This window comes from Rhinatrema bivittatum, chromosome 2, assembly GCF_901001135.1.
Source record: "Rhinatrema bivittatum chromosome 2, aRhiBiv1.1, whole genome shotgun sequence".
Taxonomy (NCBI): Eukaryota; Metazoa; Chordata; class Amphibia; order Gymnophiona; family Rhinatrematidae; genus Rhinatrema; species Rhinatrema bivittatum.
Genome location: NC_042616.1, coordinates 7,812,146 through 7,833,737, shown reverse-complemented (window position 1 = coordinate 7,833,737; position 21,592 = coordinate 7,812,146). Strand labels below are relative to the sequence as shown.

Here is a 21,592-nt window from a genome sequence, read left to right as displayed (position 1 = left end):
GGGCAGTCCCACCACATTATGGAAGAAAGTGCCAGAAGAACCGCACCCCTTCCAACAGAGGGCGTCAGAGCGGAGATTCGCCCGAAAAAGGCGATAGGGTGTGAAGTGCCACCTGAAAAGCACCTTGAGGCCGTTCTCAGTAAGAGCCGCTTGAGACTGAGCAACCCTTAGTGTAAAGAAAGATTTGAGCCCAATCCTCCTTGGAAAAGGATTTATTCAAATCCCTCTCCCAGGCCTGCACATATTTCAAATGAAGTGCTGCTGAAGATTGCAAAAGGCCATAGATTTTAGATAAACTTCCTTTAAGCCCATCTGCAGCCTCACACCATACTTCAAATAACAGCTCGCCCTGAATATCTTTCCTGAGATGGGGAGCCCTGAACTGCCCACAGTACTGAAGGCGGGGGTCTCACTGTGGCTCAGGACAAAGGCAGAATGATATTTTTCCTTTCTTTCTCCCTCCCTTTTCAGATCACTCCTAACATTCTGTTTGCTCTTTTGATTCCCGCTGCACACCGAGCCGATGATTTCAGTGAATTATGCGCAAGGACTCCTAGCTCCTTTTCCTGGACGCTAACTCCTAAGAAAGAACCCTGCAGTGCGTGCCTGGAGTTGGGGTTATTATGCCCCCCCCCCCCCCCCGTGCATTGCTTTAAACGTTTCCATTTTAAGTTTCTTCTGCCATTCAGACAGCTCAGCCTCCCACGCTCCCAAGGTCCTTCTGCAGATCCACCAAATGGAGATGTAGGAATATTTGAAAGTGACCCTCTGGACCCCGGGCTGTACCACACTGGATGCTTTTATTCCTGACCGGCGCCTTCTAATAACACAGGTTATGCTCCAAGCCCTGTCCAAATCCAAATTCCCCTTGGATGGGTGCTTGAAGATTTCTCTCCAATCCATTATAGCTTTTAAAACCTTTAACTTACTGCTGTCTGGGGGTCCTTTCTCCTCTCCACTCCCGGGTCCGCTTGGGTGCATTGCATTACACAAGCGATTGTTTATCACTTCTCCAATGTGCTCATAGCAATGTACACAATGTATACCCAACCCACCGTATAAAACCTTCCAGTCAATCTTTACACCATCATTTCAATCCCAAATAATCCTCATCTTGTAATACCCCCTTAACTCTTGCCCTAGAAACATAGAAACATAGAAACATAGAAATGACGGCAGAAGAAGACCAAACGGCCCATCCAGTCTGCCCAGCAAGCTTCACATTTTTTTCTCATACTTATCTGTTTCTCTTAGCTCTTTGGTTCTATTTCCCTTCCACCCCCACCATTAATGTAGAGAGCAGTGATGGAGCTGCAACCAAGTGAAATATCAAGCTTGATTAGTTATGGGTAGTAGGGGAAGTAACCGCCGCAATAAGCAAGCTACACCCATGCTTATTTGTTTTACCCAGACTGTGTTATTCAGCCCTTATTGGTTGTTTTTCTTCTCCCCTGCTGTTGAAGCAGGATATGCATTGAAAGTGAAGTATCAGGCTTATTTGGTTTGGGGTAGTAACCGCCGTAACAAGCCAGCTACTCCCCGCTTTGTGAGTGCGAATCCTTTTTTCTTCTCCCCTGCTGTTGAAGCAGAGAGCTATGCTGGATATGCGTGAAGTATCAGTTTTTCTTCTCCCTGCCGTTGAAGCAGAGAGCTATGCTGGATATGCGTGAAGTATCAGTTTTTCTTCTCCCCTGCTGTTGAAGCAGGGAGCTATGCTGGATATGCGTGAAGTATCAGGTTTTCTTCTCCCCTGCCGTTGAAGCAGAGAGCTATGCTGGATATGCATTGAAAGTGAAGTATCAGGCTTATTTGGTTGGGGGTAGTAACCGCCGTAACAAGCCAGCTACTCCCCACTTTGTGAGTGCAAATCCTTTTTTCCACATTTCCTCTTGCTGTTGAAGCTTAGAGCGATGTTGGAGTCACAGTAACCATGTGTATGTTTATTGAATAAGGGTATTATCTCCAGGCAGTAGCCGTCATTCTGGCTAGCCACCCACTCTTTATTGACGGCCTCTTGATTTTATGGATCCACAGTGTTTATCCCACGCCCCTTTGAAGTCCTTCACAGTTCTGGTCTTCACCACTTCCTCTGGAAGGGCATTCCAGGCATCCACCACCCTCTCCGTGAAGAAATACTTCCTGACATTGGTTCTGAATCTTCCTCCCTGGAGCTTCAAATCGTGACCCCTGGTTCTGCTGATTTTTTTCCTATGGAAAAGGTTTGTCGTTGTCTTTGGATCATTAAAACCTTTCAAGTATCTGAAAGTCTGTATCATATCACCTCTGCTCCTCCTTTCCTCCAGGGTGTACATATTTAGATTCTTCAATCTCTCCTCATAAGTCATTTGATGAAGACCTTCCACCTTTTTGGTCACCCTTCTCTGGACCGCCTCCATCTTGTCTCTGTCTCTTCGGAGATACGGTCTCCAGAACTGAACACAATACTCCAGGTGAGGTCTCACCAAGGACCTGTACAAGGGGATAATCACTTCCCTTTTCTTACTCGATATTCCTCTCTCTATGCAGCCCAGCATTCTTCTGGCTTTAGCTATCGCCTTGTCACATTGTTTCGCCGACTTCAGATCATTAGACACCATCACCCCAAGGTCTCTCTCCTGCTCCGTGCACATCAGCCTTTCTCCCCCCATCGAATACAGTTCATTCGGATTTCCATTCCCCATATGCATGACTTTGCACTTCTTGGCATTGAATGTCAGCTGCCATGTCTTCGACCACTCTTCCATCTTCCTTAAATCCCGTCTCATTCTCTCCACTCCTTCCGGCGAGTCCACTCTGTTGCAGATCTTAGTGTCATCCGCAAAAAGACATACCTTACCTTCTATCCCTTCCGCAATGTCGCTCACAAAGATATTGAAAAGGACCGGTCCCAACACCGATCCCTGCGGTACACCGCTTAAAACCGCTCTCTCTACCATACGCTAATCCGCCCTGAAGTGAAAGGCACAATAGAAGTATCAAATTAAACTTAGCATGATTTATATCATAGTGACTTCCTTCTTTATTCAAAATGTGTATGAGAGAGAGCCAGAGGTAGTGGGGTGGGGGAGAGCCAGAGGAGGTGTGATGGGGGAGGAAGGAGCGTGAGAGAGAGACAGATACAGAGATTGGGAGGAGGAAGTTTTAACAGAGGGAAAGAGCGGTGATGCATGATTGGAGGGTGGCCAATGTTACGCCAATCTTTATAAAGGATTTCAGGGGAGGTCCGGGAAACTATAGACTGGGGAGGCAGATGTCCGTACTGAGGAAAACCGTGGAAACTATTCTAAAGAAACAAAATTACAGAATACAGCATATAGGAAGACAAGATTTAATAGGACACAGTCAGCATGGATTTACCCAAGGCAAGTCTTGCCTCACAAATCTGCTTCATTTTTTTGAAGGAGTTAATAAACATGTGGATAAAGGTGAACCGGTAGATGTAGTGTATTTGGATTTTCAGAAGGCGTTTGACAAAGTCCCTCATGAGAGGCTTCTACGAAAACTAAAAAGTAATGGTATACAAGACAGGATTACAAGACAGGAAACAGAGAATAGGGCTAAATGGTAAATTGATATGGGATGCAGAGAAATTTGCAATCATTGAGAAAGATCATTATTTTTACTTACAACTGAGTCACTTACTGAGAAATAAAGGTACTTTTCCCCAAATGTTCCAGTGATAAGGGGGAGATATCTAAGATATACTCTTTCCTTAATGCTGAACTGGTGTATAAGCCCAAGCATGTTGTAGACTGGGAAGCCGATACGGGAGAGGAATTATCGGAGACATCATGGGATACTTATTTCTTGCAGATGGAGACAAAACCAGGAGTTTCTAGCTGCACATGTCCCTGAAATGAACAGAATTCCAACCCCAAGCCTGTCAACGAAGCTGGGACCTTGAGTTTCACCCAGAGACTCGGGGTTCTATGACCCTGCCCTGGGTCTCCAAGAGAGCTTGTGGCTTCTCCAAGGCAGTTTAAAACAAAAAAAGAACTAGATACTGCTTGGAGACAAAGACTGCAGAGGTAAATAACCAGACAGATAGAGCATTCTTCCATGCATAACCCAGGTCATGCTCACTTTGGCAAAGGCATCATCCACAATCAGCTGCAACAGGCGTATCAGTGTGAAGTGAAGCGGTTCCGGAAACCAGTCCAAGAAGGATCTGCACTCCATGCCCCTTGTTCAGAAGAAGGCCATCACAGTGCCTGGGCTGAACCTAAGTTGGCTAATGAATGTAAAGATAGGTTGCGCTCGAAAATCCGAGTTTTTTAAAGCCCGAGTAGTTTTACCTACATGTAGCAGAGGACAGAGGTCACAGAACAATAGAGATCACACCGCATGAGCGACAGGCAGAAGAATGGCGTGGGCTACAGACCCGACCCGAAGGGAGGTGTCTATATTCATGTAGTAGGCGTTCAGAATAAGGGCAAGCTGCGCACGAGCCACAGGGAGCACGTCCAAAAAAAAAACCAACCCCCAAGTGCAGTAAGTAGGCTGCGGTAATGTCGGATCAGATGAGATCAGCGTGTCCTTCAAATTGCGGCCGTTAGTAAAAGCAAAATGGGGAGGGTCGCGGATCACCGGATGTGGGGACAGAACTTTCCGAAACGGACATATTACAGAGCAAATGGCGCCTACTTTTGTTGAGAACGGAAGAAGACAGGTCACTACCGGCGATAATGTCTTGTTTGGGGGGGGGGGCGGGGGCAATAGAAGATCACGATTAGTGTGACAGACACGCTTTATAGGGGTAACCACAAGATTGAAAACGTAGCGACATGGCGCAGGCCTGGGTCATATAGTCGTCGTGCGATGAGCAAAGTCGCCTGAGACGGAAAGATTGACCTACTGGTATGTTGTCACCTAACGAGGTAACCCACCATGGCATGAGCTGAGATCATCCCAGCAGGGGCTGCTAGAAATCTCGTACCTATGTGCCGCCTTTGGGGATTATGGGCCCACTCTGTGGAAGAAATCACCTGTGGAGAGCAGGAAAGAGAAAAGTTATGTAAGGTTTAGTCCAAACCTGGTCGTTTACCTGAGAGCTGCATAATCAGTTGTTGAAACTGGGGGGGAACAGCTAGACCTGGGGATTGAAATGAGCTGGGGATTGTAGGAGTGTGTGAAGAATGGAATTTTAGATTGTTAGGGTTTCATCTGCTTATTTTGTGCTGTGGGTTGTGGAAGACCTTTTTATCTATTTATGTATTGTATTATTAAGTTGTTATGAATTCATTTTATTGTACCTCGCCTTGATGGATTTCTATAAGGCGGAGTAATGTAATTTACCACGGGTTGGGTCTGATTCTTGGCAGCCAGGCTCTGACACGTCTCACAACTCTCAGAAGAGTGTTGAAAGGGTGAGGATTTCATCATTGAGTAGCGTTGTAATTCCCTTTCCTTAAACTCTGCCTCCGGTGGTTTAATAACAATTGCACAAGCGGGGAAGGCAGGTGGAAGGGAAGAAGGAAGAATAAGCCATCCTCACCTCTTTCACTTCATTGTCTCGGTTGGTTGGAGGCGCCTAAACTCTTGGTAATTTGTGTAACAAGAGACGTTGTTGGGAACTTCCCTACAGCTGCACTCCTCCCTCTTCTGCTTCGTCCCCACCTCTGTCAAGAGTAATAAATATCTGCTTCATTTTATTACTGAAGGTTCAGACTCAGGACGGCACCATGCAGAGAGCGAGTGGTCTCCTCCTTCTCCCGTTGGTGCTTCTTGCCCTTGGCCCAGGTCTCCTGTCTGCATCTAAAGATGGTGAGTAACGACGGCTCCCTCGGGGGGGCTCCCTCGGGGGGGGGGCCCGGAACTCCAGAGCTGCACTCTCAAGCAGAGTCACCAAGTGATGGAGGTCCTACCTAGAGGGAAGCTTTGACCTTCCGTTTATAGCCCAATGGGTTTCCAGGTTTCTAGCCCCTGCACCCGTATTTCTCGATTGATCTATAATCCACCTTTGGTGGCACTTCAGAGCAGACCGCATTCAGGGAGGGCTTACAGTCTAAGGGCCTCGCTTGCTATGGGAAAAAAAAAAGCTTAATAAAGCAGACCCCATGGGGCCGATGCAATAATGTGCGCCCGGCCTAGCGCACGGGTTCACACGAGGTTGGATGCGCGTTAACCATCAAGACTTATGCTCACCTTTGATGCAACGCCAACATTACCCTCTGCATCAGTGACAAGGGGATGGCAGGAAACTTGAATCAAACAGTTACCAACAAGAGCCCTGAAGTTGGTGGTTGGTGAAACAGATAAATATGGGAAAGTAAGTGTGGGAGCTTGCTGGGCAGACTGGATGGGCCGATTGGTCTTTTTCTGCCGTCATTTCTCTGTTTCCTTTTTTTTTTTTGCGAAGCCCCTCATTTAAATACTGCATCGGGCGCCCAGGCCATGCGGCTGCACGCTCGTTAGGTAAACGGGTGCTGAATACGAGCGCCCGTTTTCTGCCCGCGTCTTGTCGCGCCGGCCCCTAAGTTTACACCTGTGGCAACGGGGTGGTTAAGCCACTTGGCCCGAGGTCACCAGCTGTGTCGGCAGGATTTGAATCCTGGCTTTTTGACCACCGGGATACTCCTTTCGCTTCGCATCTGCTCTGCTGTACCGAAATGCAAAACAGAGGGGGATCCCAAAAGCCCAGGACTGGCTTACAGTCTCCCTCCAGCCACTGGTGCACTGGGTACCGCTTATCTGGAGAGGAACGTGCACCCTCGAGTTGCATTGAGCAGAAGGCTCCAGCCTTCACTAGACTCCGTAACTTTTACGTTATGTTATTAACCCCATATATCTGTATCCAAGTTATAACTACCTGTTCTTTGTGAGACATCAACTTGTCATTGTTATTGTTTAGAATGTAAACCGAATTGATCAGTAATTCTGTTACTGGAAAATCGGTATAGAAAAATGCTAAATAAATAAAATAAAGTGACTTTTTCTGCCTGCAGTGGTTTCCAGCTTGGGGAAGGTGGAAGCTGCTGCCAGACCTGTCCTGCTACCTCTTTTATTGAAAAAAAAAAAAGATCACGGACTAAGCAGGCACTTTAGATAACAATTTCCCAGGAGTTTGGCTCAGCTTTTCAACTAATACTGAAGGCTTGAATTGTCGAGATATATCTTGGGAGTTGTGCTGCACACTGCTTGATTGATTTATGTCTTTATTTATTTATAAAATGTGTTAATCGCTTTCCAACGTTTCAATAAGATTTCCAAAGCGGTGTATACACGTATAGCAAGCAGCAAAAATCATACAAAAGCGTAAATTAAACCGACATTTTAAGACAAATAAAATATAACATATTGATAGCCGTCCCAGAACTGCAGAGTTGTCTTCCTTTTAGTGCAAATGGAGCGCAAGCAGTTCCAGGAACTCCGGGTTGGACCTGGACATCCAGGACTCAAAGCCTCCGGTAAGGGCGCTCGGCTGCATGTGTGGAGATTCAGGGTGAGATTTTCACTGTGAGTTCTACTTCCCTCCATAGACAGAATGAGAGAAAAACCATCAGTGAATCAGATCCTTCGTTCCCAGTCCTGCTTTTGCGCCCCCCGTTGCATGCAGGGAGATGGAGTCGTCCAGTTTTTCTTAGGGACATCAGGAGTACAACTCCATGAACGCAGCGAGCCCCAGACATGGGGCAACCCTAGGCTTTGATCCAGCCGCGTAGCAGTAATTGTCACCAGAGAGCTCCTTGTCGTCAAGCATAAGCTACCCCCAGTCCTTGTTTTGCTTGTAGCACTATATGGACTTGTAGCGCTAGGTTCTCCGGCAGTACAGTTCTTTGGAAGTGAGGGTTACCTGGCTGGCCAGCTCCAGATTTTTGGTAACAGACTGCCCAGTCCTGGTTTTGCTCCGTTCCAGTCCTGGCTTTGCTCCGTTCCATGCATGGATTTGGAGATCCCGCTTTTATTTTTTAATGTAAAGAATATTGAAACTAGAGGTCCAGGAAGACGCTGGGCATGAAACCAGGGCCGGCTCAGCCCGTTTCTTATCACTGAGAGCTGTCTCCCTGCCTAAGAGAAAAGTAAAAAGTGTTTTGTTTTGGGAAGGTGCCGGGCGGTTTGCGAAACTGTCCCCCAAATGCTTTGGCAAAAGTAACTGCGCAAGACGTCGGCAAATATCCTCATTCCCTGGTTCTGCAGCCTTCCGCTTTTGGGTTTGTTTTTTTTAGAAGGTGGGGGCTTGTGAATGCAGCGGAAAGGGAGGACATTTTTGCCCCAGAAGTCACCCTGTACAGGGCTGGGAACAAGTCCCCCCGTGGCTGAGCCCTTGCCAGGCCTCACCGTGCAGGCTCTCGGCCTAGCTACACTTCAATTGCTTTGCACACTCGTGAGGGCGGTCGGGGGCCACAGCTCCAGAATGCGCAGGGGGGGGGGGGTCGTCCCCCCCCCCGGGTGTAAAAAGTCAGCCCAGATATTTACCCGCTTAAAATGCCAGCCTTCCTCGCCCTCCCTTACTCTCTCTGTGCCCTAAAAAAAGCTGAGAGGAACTGGGGGAGGAAGGGAGAGGTGGGGGAAGAGGAATACCAGGGCAGGGGGAGATAAAGGAAGATGCCCCGGGGAAAGGAAGAGGAGATGGAAAGGAAATCTGGGGAGGGATGAGGAAGAGCTGGAGAGGAAGCTTGCGGGGAAAGAGAGAAGCACTTCAGTGGGAAAAACGTCAGGGGAAGAAGGAAAAGAGACCTGAAGGCGGGAGGGGGGAGACAGAAATAGGAGGGGGATAGATGGAGAGGGACCTGGAGGGATAAGGAGGGAGGAGTAGGAAGTTCATGATGCATCTGCACCCCCAAATCCTAGGTGGTGCCCATGTACGGGCTTCACGTGAAACTCAGTCCCAATTAAACTGGGAAACGTAATAATTGTGCCCCGCAGGTGGGATGACTGCAGCTGTCTTCCAATCCTGCAGGCAGGTTACACAATGGCAGGATGTCTTCAGACCCCATGGCTCCTCTCTCTCTCTCTCTCTCTGTACCTGCTTTCTTATTCTGCTTGCTCTTGCTGGGTTTTCAGGCTGTGAATAGGTCTTTGTGCCAGACGATTCTGGCAGCTGACTGCTTCAGGTCAGGACAATGAACACAGCGGAAGGAAAACACATGGATAAACGTGCCAGCCTTTCGCAATATTGCAGGACCTTTTCAAACCTGATCCGTGACTCACCACAGCCGTCACCTCCTCTCCTCTCTCTGTACCTGCTTTGTTTGCTCTGATGGCTCTCTCCTGGCTTTATCCTGGCTTCAGCAAAGACTTATAATTAGGGCTCTGTGTGAGATAATTGCTTCAAGTCAGGGCATAAAGAATAAATAAATCTGCAAGCATGTTGCACAAAGTAATATTTCCTAGCGTGTAGCCAGATGGACTCGGGACCAATGGGTTATGTGCTCCCCTGCCAGCAGATGGGAGACGAGTCAGCTTTCAAAGCTGACCTCACCCTAGGTAGTGACCTCAGCCTCCCAGTATCTCTCTGTCTCCTAGCAGATGTGGATTGCGTCTCCTATCGGAAACACAGTACTCTTTAGATGAGGAAAATTTACCTTCGGATTTCTACTTTTAAACTGGAGAAGATGGAGTCTGATCGTCCCTCCCCCCCCCCCCCCCCGTTGAGAATTTCTTCTTTTTTTTTTTTATTAAATTTCACTTTTACACATAACGATTATTGTGAGAGAAAACAGGTAGCATAAAGGCAATAATATATTCTAATACAAATATCCTCCTCCATAACTCTCGTAGGTAATATTATATTTGTACCCCAATATTATAGGTAATCTGGCGGGGGTGGATACAATAATACTAAGAGCGCATAATTAAGAAATAAGCAAAAGGAAATTTAACTGACTTAGCCTACTCATTGCCAATCTGCACTGATTATGTCACTTGGGGTGTGTATCTAAGAAGAGTCGTGTTACGAAAAAGCATCCTAAGTATATTATTTTTCTTGCTGACAAATGCAAAAGCCGCCAGAAGTCCGCCTCTTCCGGTAACCTCATCTGCCCGCGATAATTCCAGCAAGTCTGTAATATTTAACTGGTGTTGGGTTTCCACATTTCCTTCAGCTTTTTCCATAGACTTCTGGGGTAAATAATCCGCCCTAGGAATTCAAGGAGCAGCTTCAGATGGGATTTATAGGATCGAATGTAACTAATTCTTAAACAAATCAATTGCCGAGATCTGACGGATTATAGGAAAATTTAGGACCCTTATATTTAGGCTCCGTAGTGAATTTTCTATATTTTCAATTTTTTTTTTACTTTGAATACTTTCTAGTATTCAAAGCACTATCCGGCTGAACGCAGAAGCTACAGAGTATTATGGCCCCGGCAGCAAAGAAGCTCAAACGACACTCCATTTGTGCTGCTTTCCCTATTAGGCCTGCCAGCCTGACCTGGAATCCTTCCTGTGTTGCCACTGCGAGGAAGCCCCGGGAGGGCTGGACTCTCAGAACGTTTCCAAGTCCGGCCCCTCCCAGTCAGAGGATGGGTCAGCCACGACCTTATCTGGCAGCACCCTGGACCTGAGCAATTCCGGGGTGGCGACCCTCCGGGAGAGGGCACTTCCTCCTGGACCCAGCGGCCTTCTCTTGGTTGGAATTCTTTTAGGGCCTATAAGCCTTTGTTCAGGCGCAGTCGGCTACTGCCCCTGCCCGGCCAGAGCTCCAGCTGGGAAGGCCTCGCTCTCCCAGCCCTATCAGCAGGCCTCGGGACATGCCTCACCTCACTAAGGGTATCCCTGACAGGGACCCGGACACCACGGACGATGAAGGGAATGCGGATTCATTGAAGGATGAGGAAATTCCTCCAGGCCTGGAGCCTCCGGTTCATTCCAGGAACGTTGCAGCTTTGCATGGTCCCTTCCTTCTTACCAAAGGTAGTCTCGGAGTTTCACCTAAACAAGACCATCTCCTTGCCGTCCCCGGATGGACGCAAGGACGCGGAAGACTACTGCCTACTGCGCCACTCAAACGTCAGTAGGATTTTAGTACGGTACCTGGAATGCTCAGAACTGGTGCGCAAGACGGACCGCTTGTTTGTCCTTCACGGAGGAAGAAAACAAGGCGAAGCAGCTTCGTGAGCTATCACAGCTCGCTGGATTAAGGAAACAATCATGGGAGCTTATGTGGAGGCAGGGAAGCCTTTACCCCTTTAGGTCAAAGCTCATTCCACTAGGGCCCAGGCCGTATCCTGGGCGGAAGCTAATCTACTGTCTCCCATCGACATCTGTCGAGCAGCGACGTGGTCTTCCTTGCACACCTTCTCCGGGTTCTATCGCCTGGACGTCCAGGCCCGAGAGGACGCAGCCTCTGCAAGGGCGATGCTAACCAGACCACGGGCAGCCTCCTGCCCCGTTCGGGAGTAGCTTTTGCACATCCCATTGGTCCTCAGTCTACCTGGAAAGATCAGAATCCGTACGGAAGATGGACCACCTATTTGTCCTTCACAGCAGGAAGAAACAAGGGGAAGCAGCCTTGTGGGCAACCATAACCCGCTGGATCAAAGAAGTAATCAAGGCGGCCTATGTAGTGGCGGGTAAGGCTCCACCTCTACAAGTCAAGTGCCATTCCACAAGGGCCCAGGCAGTGTCACCTGCCGAGATCTGTTGGGTGGCGACGTGGTCCTCCGTTCACACCTTCTCAAGGTTCTACCGCCTGGATGTTCAGGCTCGGGAGGACACAGCATTTGCAAGGGCAGTACTAAGTGGGTCACGGGCAGCCTCCCACCCTGTCCGGGAATAGCCTTTGTACATCTCATTGGTCCTGACTCCATCTGCTACACGCTATAGTTGTATATTTTCGTGCTCGTGACTGTTCTAGAGTGTTCTAGAGTGTTTGCTACTACAGGTGGTGTCAAATACATTTTTAGATTTTACTGTACACGCAGTTGATATTTTGACTTTTTAAAAGGATTTTGTTGGTTATTGCATCTAGTTTTATGTTCACTTGAAAAATATTTACTATTAACAAACCAAAACACTACAATGAGTTTTTAAATTGAAATCGTATGATGCCAGCAGTAAATAAACCATTGTTGTCACAGACTGTACCATCAAAACTCAGAAATAATTTGACAAAATGTTTAATTCTTGTCTGTACTTGTTACAGAGCATCAAATTTTTATACAAATATAACTTTTTTTTCTTTCAATTACAGAGCCTAAAACATAGGTGTACGAAAACGTGCATGCGGTTATTCTAGGGTACAGCCAATTTCGATGGTTCTAGTGTTAAGCAGGACGTGGGACAATTTCTTTAAAAAACAAACTCCCCCCAGAACTGCCGTGTTATTAGGAAGGTAATGCCTTTGTTTTGTTTTTTTTTCCCCAGTGGGACAATGCCCTGAGCAGCCGGACTACCCAGACTGCACCACGACACGTTTAACCGATCTCTGTTCCAACAGCACGACATGCAAGAGCGGCGAGTGCTGCTGTTATTATGGATGCAGGAAGCAGTGTGTGCCAACCTTGAAAGGTAAGCTGCGCTCTCATTACGTCGTGTTACCTTCAGCATTCATTCTACCTTCAGGAGCGGCCTTCCATGCGGAAACGGAGAAAATTACGCCTGCATTCGTCGGCGGCGTAGAGGGGCTGATTTTAGCCCAAGTTTGCTACTCGTGAGACGTAGCACCAGTCGTCAAGGCTTCATCTTTAACCGTTGTCCACTCCGTAAGGTTTCATAACCATGCACGAGTCAATTACTTTAACAAACTACAAAAAAAAGTCTGTTTAACATTTTTCTTAAGTATGCCTCTATATTAATTTAAAATTATCCTGAGAGATTCACAGCAGGATGGGGGGGTAGGATGAGCGATGTCAGTTACAGAGGAGTCTTAGCCTTGAGTAGCAGAATTCAGGATCCATTCACACGTGGTGTTGATTCCCGCCAGTACGGGTGAATTAGAATGGATCCTTCCCAGGATTAGGGCTAAAACAGGATCTGTGTAGGGGTAGAGCAGATCTCTGAGGACAGAATGTGTATTTGCCCAGGGGCAGAGTGGACTCCTCCCAGTATGTGGGCAGTAGAGTGCATCACTGTCAGTATTGGGGTAGAGAGAGAGAGAGAGAGTGGGTCTCTCCTAGTATCTGCGACTGGATAGAGTGGACCCTTTCCTTGTATTTCCACATAAGCAGAGTGGATTTCTCCCGATATCGATGCAGGGATAGTACGGCTCCTTCCCTGTACCTTTTCACGACTGGGATAAATCTCACTGAAGAAGGAACAGGATTGCATTAAGTTAAAATCGGTGATGAATGCAGATTTTAGCACTTCCTCCTACCAGAGGGTTTTACGGAGCTGGCGAGGAACCAGTCTGGGTTATTGGCAAAGAGGGTTGATGATGTTGTAAAGTCTTAGCAAGCAATGGGCACAGAACAGTCACTCATGCTGATTGGTCGGTGGGGTGCTCATGCTGGTCCTAGCATATGTGGGAGCCTGGTCTACACTGGGTAGCTGCACATAACCGGCACTGCTGGGCAGACTGAATGGACCTTTTTGGTCTTTTATCTGCCATCAGTTACCATATTACTATGCTGCTTTTCATGGGACCCCTTCTCTCTGTCCTCAGGTTCTCAACACACATAAACACACACAACACAACACACACACACACACAATTAACACACAACACACACAAACACACACACAACACACACACTCACAAACATACACAACACACACACAACACATACAAACACACAAACACACACACACACAACACCACACACACACACCACACACAAACACACCACACACAAACACACACACACAACACACACACACATACACACACACACAACACACACACATACATACACACACACACACACATAACACACACACTCACAAACATACACAACACACACACACACGGCCCGGTTTCCTGAAATATGGAAGCCAAAGCGTTTTGTTGGAAATTTTATATTAATCTGTCTTATTTTCTATCGTAATCAGGGAAGCACCCAGGGGCAGTCCCGTTCCTGCAGCTGAAAGATTTCTCACTGTTGCCGGTCTCCTAATGGAAGAGAATTGCTATTCGCTTGCAGGGAGCGGGATTTACAAGGGACATGCACGTGGATTTGTAAACCTCCTCCTATCAAGGAGAGGCTGAATCTGGCCTTGGGCCTGTGGCCTTGCAAATCTGCTTTCACCGGCTCATATTACGGGGGGGGGGGGGGGGGCCCAGAATTGCACGCGCCTGTTTCTGCAGGATAACTAGGGAGAGCTGAGAGGGATTTCAGGAGGTCACCTCGTCCGTCTCTTGCCCTCAATGAGAATCGGCCGTCCCGAGCGGCGCCGGACAGACGTTTACGCGTTCTGCTCTTAAAATCCTCCCGTGCCGGAGATTCCCCCTCCCGGAAACTCTTCAGGGGAGTCCCCAGGCCACTGACAAATCTCCATGGGAGAGGAAGAGTCCTTTCCGCCGTGTTTTGTTTTTTTTTACCTGCGCTCCCAGGAAGAGAGCCCTTCCCCCTCCTGCAGGGGAGGGATTGAGGATCAGAGAAGGGGGAAAGGCCAAGGCTCGCAGGAAAGAGAAGGGAGGAATGCACAGGGGTAGGAGGGAGGGGAGGAGGGAGGGTCACAAGGAAGGATGGAAAAGGACAGGGGGGGATGGATAGGATAGGGCATGGACAGGTGGAAGGGGGAGAGGGGTCATGGCGGTGAAGGAGGGGGGGGGCAGAAAATGGAAGGACAGAGGAAGGGAAGGGAAGAGGACTGCTGGGTTTATGGAAATGGGAGGGCCACGGCGAGTGAGGGGAGAAGAGAGGCGTCCCGGAGGACGCAGGAGAGCCCCAGGGAGGGGAAGGAAAGCGTGCAGGAGAGAGGAAGCGGGACTGCCTCAGCTTGCCAGGTCCCCGGGCTCTGTCTAATGGACACAGGCAAGAAACAACTGAACTCGCAGGTGCCCATGAGAGCTCTGCCGAACCGAACGGAGCCTGGCGCGCCGGGAAACCTCCGAAGCCACGGGGGTTGGCAGCTGGGGGGGGAACGTCCACCGTCACTCCAGACACAGACGCCGTGAATCTAACAAAGCCTCTCTCCTTTCTTCTTCAGAGAAGGTTGGGACTTGTCCTGATTAAGATAAAAGTATATGTGCGAGAGTCCGAACTCTTCCCCCGTCGTGCCAGAGAAACAGCCAGTGCCCAGGGAGCCAGCTCTGCTGCAACCACTGTACCAATTCTTGTGCGGATCCCAAATCAGGTAAGAGAAGGCCGAGAGATCTCCTTGCTAATCTATGGGTTCGGCGCTGGAGCGAGTGCGTGGGACACAGGGATTTCCTTACCCCCACCCCCCCGCTCTGGGTTCAGGCCTGGCGGAACGTGTCAAAATTATTTATTTTATTTTTATTTAAAGGCTTTTCTATACCGATGTTCGTGTGCTAGTACATATCGCGTCGGTTTCCAGACAACTAAAGTTGGAAAATACATCGAACATGTTGTTACAAATAACGAGGCGAACTTAGTAAAAATTATAGAAAACCGAAATCTAGTCTTACATCTATTCCATGTAATAAGAATTATAGGTAGAATCAAAAACTTACGGGTAGATTTTATAAATGTACGCGAGCGCGTACTTTTGTTCGCGCACCAGGCGCGAACAAAAGTACGCTGGATTTTATAAGATACACGCGTAGCCGTGCGTATCTTATAAAATCCGGGGTTGGCGCGCACAAGGGGGTGCACATTTGAGCGCGGCGCGCGCTGTCTGTTCCCTCCGAGGCCGCTCCGAAATCGGAGCGGCCTCGGAGGGAACTTTCTTTCCACCCCCCGCACCTTCCCCTCCCTTCCCCTACCTAACCCACCCCCCTGGCCCTATCTAAACCCCCACCTACCTTTGTTGGCAGATTTACGCCTGCTGAAAGCAGGCGTAAATCTGCGCGCGCCAGCGGGCTGCTGGCGCTCCATCACCCGACCCGGGGGCTGGTCTGGTGGCCTCGACCACGCCCCCGGGCCAGCACCACGCCCCCAGTCCCACCCCGAAACGCCCCCTGACCCCGGACACGCCTCCTCCCCGCCCCTTTTACAAAGCCCCGGGACTTACACGCGTCCCGGGGCTGTGCGCGCGCCGGCGGCCTATGCAAAATAGGCGCGCCGGCACGCAAGTGCCCTGCGCGCGTAAATCCAGCCGGATTTAGGAGTGCAGGGCTTTTAAAATCCGGCCCTTAGATTAACATCAGACTTAGTAAGCATGATTGGTGAATGTAACAACGTGTAACAAGGCGAAAGTCTTGAGAGTAATAAGATATAAATCGGGAATTGGTATTACATCTAGCGTATTAAACCTGAAAACATGAAATTAACATTGGAAACAGGTCCTGGAGACGTCAAGCATGGTAAGGTTGAAGGTCTGTACGAGTTGAGATGGTGAGGAGATGCGGTTGTTGACACCTTTAAGTGTAGGCTTTTGAGAAAAGCCACGTTTTAAGGCTTAAAAAATACCTAGAACTCTTCACCACAGATGTAGCACGTTTTAGATTTGCAGAGGCAGGACCAAGAAGGGGTGGATGATGCTTTACGGGGGGGGGGGCAGGAAGCAGAGGCTGTGGCGGTGGTGGTGTTGGGGGGGAGGGAAGGGGGTGATGGAGGCAGGGAGTGTAGAGAGGAGGCTCGAGGGGGTTAAGGGCATCGTGGAGTGTGGAGGCCCTGGGGGCACGCGTAAGCACACACAGGTCTGTGTCGGGGGCCACACCTGGCCCGCAGAGAAACCTTTTCTAGCTTGCCAAACTTTCCCCGCCCGCCGCTGAATCAGCCTGCGGAGGAAGGTTTACTTCCCCCCCCCCCCCGCTCCCACGCAGCAGTAAAGGCTTCATTGCTGGAGGGGGTTCCCAGCTCCCATTAGCCTGAGACGCCCCATGCGGGCACATAGTGTGGCAAAGGCCGGAAATCCCATGCCCTGGTGAGATGAAAGCCAAAAGATCGGTGCAGCGGTGGCAGAGCAGTGAATTCCAGTAGAGTAAGAAGGATCTGCAGGCGGCCCTAGTGAGAGCCACAAGGCTGGCAGTGTCTCCACCCCCTGCCGGCAGAAGAGAGAGAAGGGGAAGGAGCGAGAGAGTAGACAGAAGGAGAGGTAAAGCCAAGGGAAGGGAGTGTGAAGGAAGGGGAAGAGGAGAGGAAGAGGAAGGGAAGGGAGTGTGAGTGAGGGGGGAGGGCGTAAGGGGAGGATTAGAACGAGGGAGTGGCGTGAAGGAGAGGAGGGGATGGGAGGGTAGGGGAGTAAGAGGAAAAGAGAGAGGGGTGGAGGAAAGGGGTGAGAAATGGGAGGCAAGTAGAGAGAGTAAGAGCGTATGGAGGAGGGCTGAGTGAGAGAGAGTGCGTCACACACACACACACACAAGGGATGGATGAAGATGCTGAGGTAGGTGGTAGGATTGCATGGGATATGGTAGGGTTGCCAATTTTCTAGAAATATTTTTACAGACACCCTATCTGCCATACCTCTATGGGAACCCATACCGTACAAAAATGAATTGTGATTAGAACAAAAATTGTAATAATAATAATCAGAATCTTTAAAACCTAATTCTGAATAATAATAATAATAATAATAATAAATCTGTGAAACCTAAAAACAAATTTCCATAGTAAAAACTAAAATTCACCCTCTTTGGTTAGCTGAAACTTATCCAGTTACTTAGGGCTGTAGCCGTGGATGCCTTCATAATTACTCTCCAAGTAAAGAACCGCTTCCTCTTCAGGTGGTGAAATGCTTTGTATCTTCTAGGGTAGAAAGGTCACCCACAAGCAAACCAGACACACCTAGAACGGGATGGCGGGTTCGTGTCAGCCTGTTCAGTGGCTCTCCTTTCAGTGTGAAGCTCCCGTGAATTGGGCAGGGGTGAGCTCCCCTGTGTAAGAGCATTTGAATCACCTGTTGACCCTGAAGGGAAATGCATCGCTCCGCGCAGGCTGCAATGTCTTTTCTCCAGCCAACACAAGAGTTTTCCAAATCTCAAGATTGTTTTGAGTGAGCTTTTGAGAGCACCTTAAGTTCTTTTCTCAAAAGTGACCATCTGGGGGTCTCAGAAACTCATGGGCAACCCGATCTTTGGATAATTCTTACGTCGTTTCTGTAAAATACTTGATAGCATTCATGGAATCTGGTGGAAGAGCAGGGCAGGAAGGTTAGTGATGTCAGGATGCCCGTGGTCCTCTGCTATAGTTGGAGAGTGGGATGCATCACTTCTTTGATTGCTGCAGTGTTTTGCCCTATTGGCTTTTAACATATTTTCCCTTTCGTCTTCCAGATTAACGCTGACCGTGTTTGAAATCCTTCCAGCAGCCGTTGGCAATGAATACTGGGACAGACGGGCACTGGGATGGAACACAGCTGAAAAAAAAAAAAAAAGCTTTTCCTGGTTAATCTAATTCTGTGCTCATTTCCAATAATCATGCTATAAATCATAACTAGGGCTTCTGATTTTAGGTGTTTAAAAATTGTAAATGTAGGTGTTCGTTTTTCAAGCAATTAGGTGCTTTTTGGGGAGCACTGAAAATCGGTGGGTACTGGTGGTTTTCCCTGTGCAAACAAGATTTCAAGTTGCATTTTCTGGTTGATTCTGTTTAAGAAGTCATGATTCAGTTTTCCTTCAAGCCGGCCCCCGATTATGGAACAGCCTTCCAGAGCAATTATTGTCTGCTATTAACTGCATCAAATCATTCAAGAAGAAACTGAAGATTGTTTTCTTATCTCAAGCCTCCGAGGCTCATCGCTAGTCAGCAAAGGGCGCCACAGACTAATCTGTTCTGTGATTGTATTGTAACTGGCACTTTGATACTGTCTACGTCTGAGCTGTAATCTTCCATGATGAAACTACCACATTTGTGCAGAATATACATACTTTTAAATGAAGTAAGGTAATTAAATAAAGAAAATGAATGCCTTTATTAAAAATTAATACATTTATTTTAAACATTTTAATTCTTTATACTTCTAACCCGCTGTCATGGATTCGCCTGCTGCACAGTCTTCTCACCACCAGGGGGGTCCTCAGAGAGCCTGGTTCACTGCCTTGCCAGTTACCTTCTCGCTGATAACACAACACCCAAGCCTCAGCCCGACTTAATCCAGGCTGCACCATACCTCAGTGCCTCTTCATTGAGTCAGCTAGGCTCTCTGACCCAGCCAACCTTTCCTCATACTCGTGCCTTGTCTTGAGGCCTACCCAGGCCTTTCCTTGCCTTATGGCCTCCGGTCTTAACTCGCCTTGTGCCCTTCAGGCCTCCTGTCTTACCTTGATGTATGTGCTCCTGGCCACCTGCCTCACCCTGGCCTTGTTCCCTCTGGGCCTCCTGCCATACCTTGCCTAGCAGTCTCTGGGACCCCTGCATCGGGGCCTTCAGGCCTTCTGTGTTCTTTGTCCTGTCTCATCCCTATCCTGCCTACGCCTTGTCTTATCTTCATATTGTCCATCCCTTGCCCTGCTCTGTCAGGCCCTTTCCCAGCCCAGTTCACTCCCTGCCTGTTTTCCTAACCGTGCCCTATCTCCAGCCCAGCCTGCCCTGCGTCTGTTCCAGCCCCTGCGCGCCTCCACTCCTCGCCGGGTCCATGACTTCTATCCATTCAGTGATGTTCAGCAAGGGACGAGCCCTACTGGACCCCAGAACCCAAGGGCTCTACCTGCGGGAGAGGGAGTCGGCCAGGCAGAAGACTAGCAACGATCCGGTCCTGCTGTCCTGCACTGCTTCCTTTTGTTAGGGATTGCAAATGTGTGAGCGGCTTCACATCTGGGCACTAAATATGACACATCTTACCCCGCACACCCTAGGCTTGGCGGGATCTTTCCAGCCTCATCATTAACGGGGCAGGTATCTAAGGCTTTTACTGAGGGAAGGGTCTGGATGGACCACGCTGCAGTGCGCATTGAAATTACAAACATTTAATAAAAAATATATGTGTATGTCACACCTTCATGAAAGCCCCAGGTACTCTCCCTCCACCCAGCACAAGCTTCCTCTCAACAGTTCTGGCACGGTCCCCTCACAGCCGCACCACACCACCTCCCCACTGTCCCAGTGCTCTCCTGACCTATGGGTGATGCTCTCTTTTTTCCTCCTGGGCCATGGGTGGGAGATCTCTGGCCCCCTCCATTCATTCTCTCTCTCTCTTCCCAAGACGTAGGAAGGGGATCACCAAGTCTGTTCCCACTCTCCCTTTCTCCTCTGGGTCCTGAGGAGGGAGGGCCAGAATTAAAATCGTGGCACCCACAGGCAAAGTGTCTCGGCGGCAAACCCCAAAGCTATGTCAGCACGTAGCCCTAAAGTAAACAGAAGCAGGCTACTCTTTGGGGCGCCTTCAAAATTTGGTTGCCCCTGCCTAAATTCAGGCCTGGAGGAGGGGGGGGGGACACTCTCGTCCGCCTACTCCCTTTACTCTTCTTGTAAGTCAGGAAAGGAATATTCCAGCCTTTACACTGAGGGGCAGATTTCAAAAAAATATGCGAGTGCGTACTTTTGTTCGCGCAACCGGCGCAAACAAGAGTACGACGGATTTTAATAGGTACGCACGTAGCCGCGCGTATCTTTTAAAATCCGGGGTCGGCGCGCGCAAGGCGGTGAACATTTGTGCACCTTGCGCGCGCCGAGCCCTGCGCGCGCTGCCCGTTCCCTCCGAGGCCGCTCCGAAATCGGAGCGGCCTCGGAGGGAACTTTCCTTCCACCTCCCCCCACCTTCCCCTCCCTTCCCCTACCTAACCCACCCCCCACCCTATCTAAACCCCCCCCCCACCTTTATTATAAACGTTACGCCTGCCTGAGGCAGGCGTAACTTGTGTGCGCCGGCTGGCCACCAGCGCGCATTCCCCGGCCCGGGAGAGTTTCGGGGGCCTCGGCCACGCCCCCGGGCCGGAACCACGCCCGTGGCCCTGCCCCCGGATGGTGCGCCGCCGTGACACGCCCCCCCGACATGCCCCCGTATCTTACGCGCGTACCCCTTTGAAAATCTGTCCCTGAGAGCGTGGCCCTCGGAGGGGCGCAATCTCCCCAGGGATATAATTCATTGCTTATTTCAGAGAGCTCCCTGTTAAAGAGAGGATCTTATGTGGCTGCGGTAATCCTCGTAAACCGGGAGGAGCTGAGGTGGAAAGTGAAATCTAAGAAGAAAGCTATGCAGAAGGTGAGCCTCCACGCATCGGGGCTATTCTTAGATTTGATTTTAGGAAACAAAAAGAGAGGGGGGCGTTGCCTCGAAGGGGCTTGATTAGCACCGGCGTCTGCCGCCCTGAGCAAGGTTGATCGGGGCCGGGCCTCCCTTGCAAGGTTAATGCTTGGGAGGGGGAGGGGTTGAGGCTTCCTTTCTGGTTCGTTGGGTTTCTGGCACGTCTGCTGCTTGCATTGTCCATCTTGAAAGCTTTGCTGGCACCGCGTTTGCCCATCTCTGCTATACACCCTCTCCAATTTGTCCAAAATGCCACAGCTCGAGTATTGTTCAACATTTCACGTAGAGATCACATAACGCCAATATTTACAACACCCACGCTGGCTACCAATACCCTGTCGTATTATATAGAAAATTCTTACAATAATACATAGCCCACTGTACGACACCAGCTCAGTATGGCTTTGCACACGTCTAAGAATTTATAGACCGACCGGACAACTACGTTCTATAGATGAATGCA

At 49.2% G+C, this 21,592-nt stretch overlaps 1 long non-coding RNA gene across 1 annotated transcript; it reads left to right on the top strand.

Annotated features, from left to right (window-relative positions):
• Window positions 1-5,452: 5,452 nt before the first annotated feature.
• Window positions 5,453-18,363, top strand: LOC115083476. Its single transcript, XR_003854342.1, has 5 exons — window positions 5,453-5,541; window positions 5,661-5,763; window positions 12,307-12,450; window positions 15,031-15,177; window positions 18,221-18,363. It is a non-coding gene; the product is annotated as an uncharacterized LOC115083476 (long non-coding RNA).
• The last annotated feature ends 3,229 nt before the right edge of the window (window positions 18,364-21,592 follow it).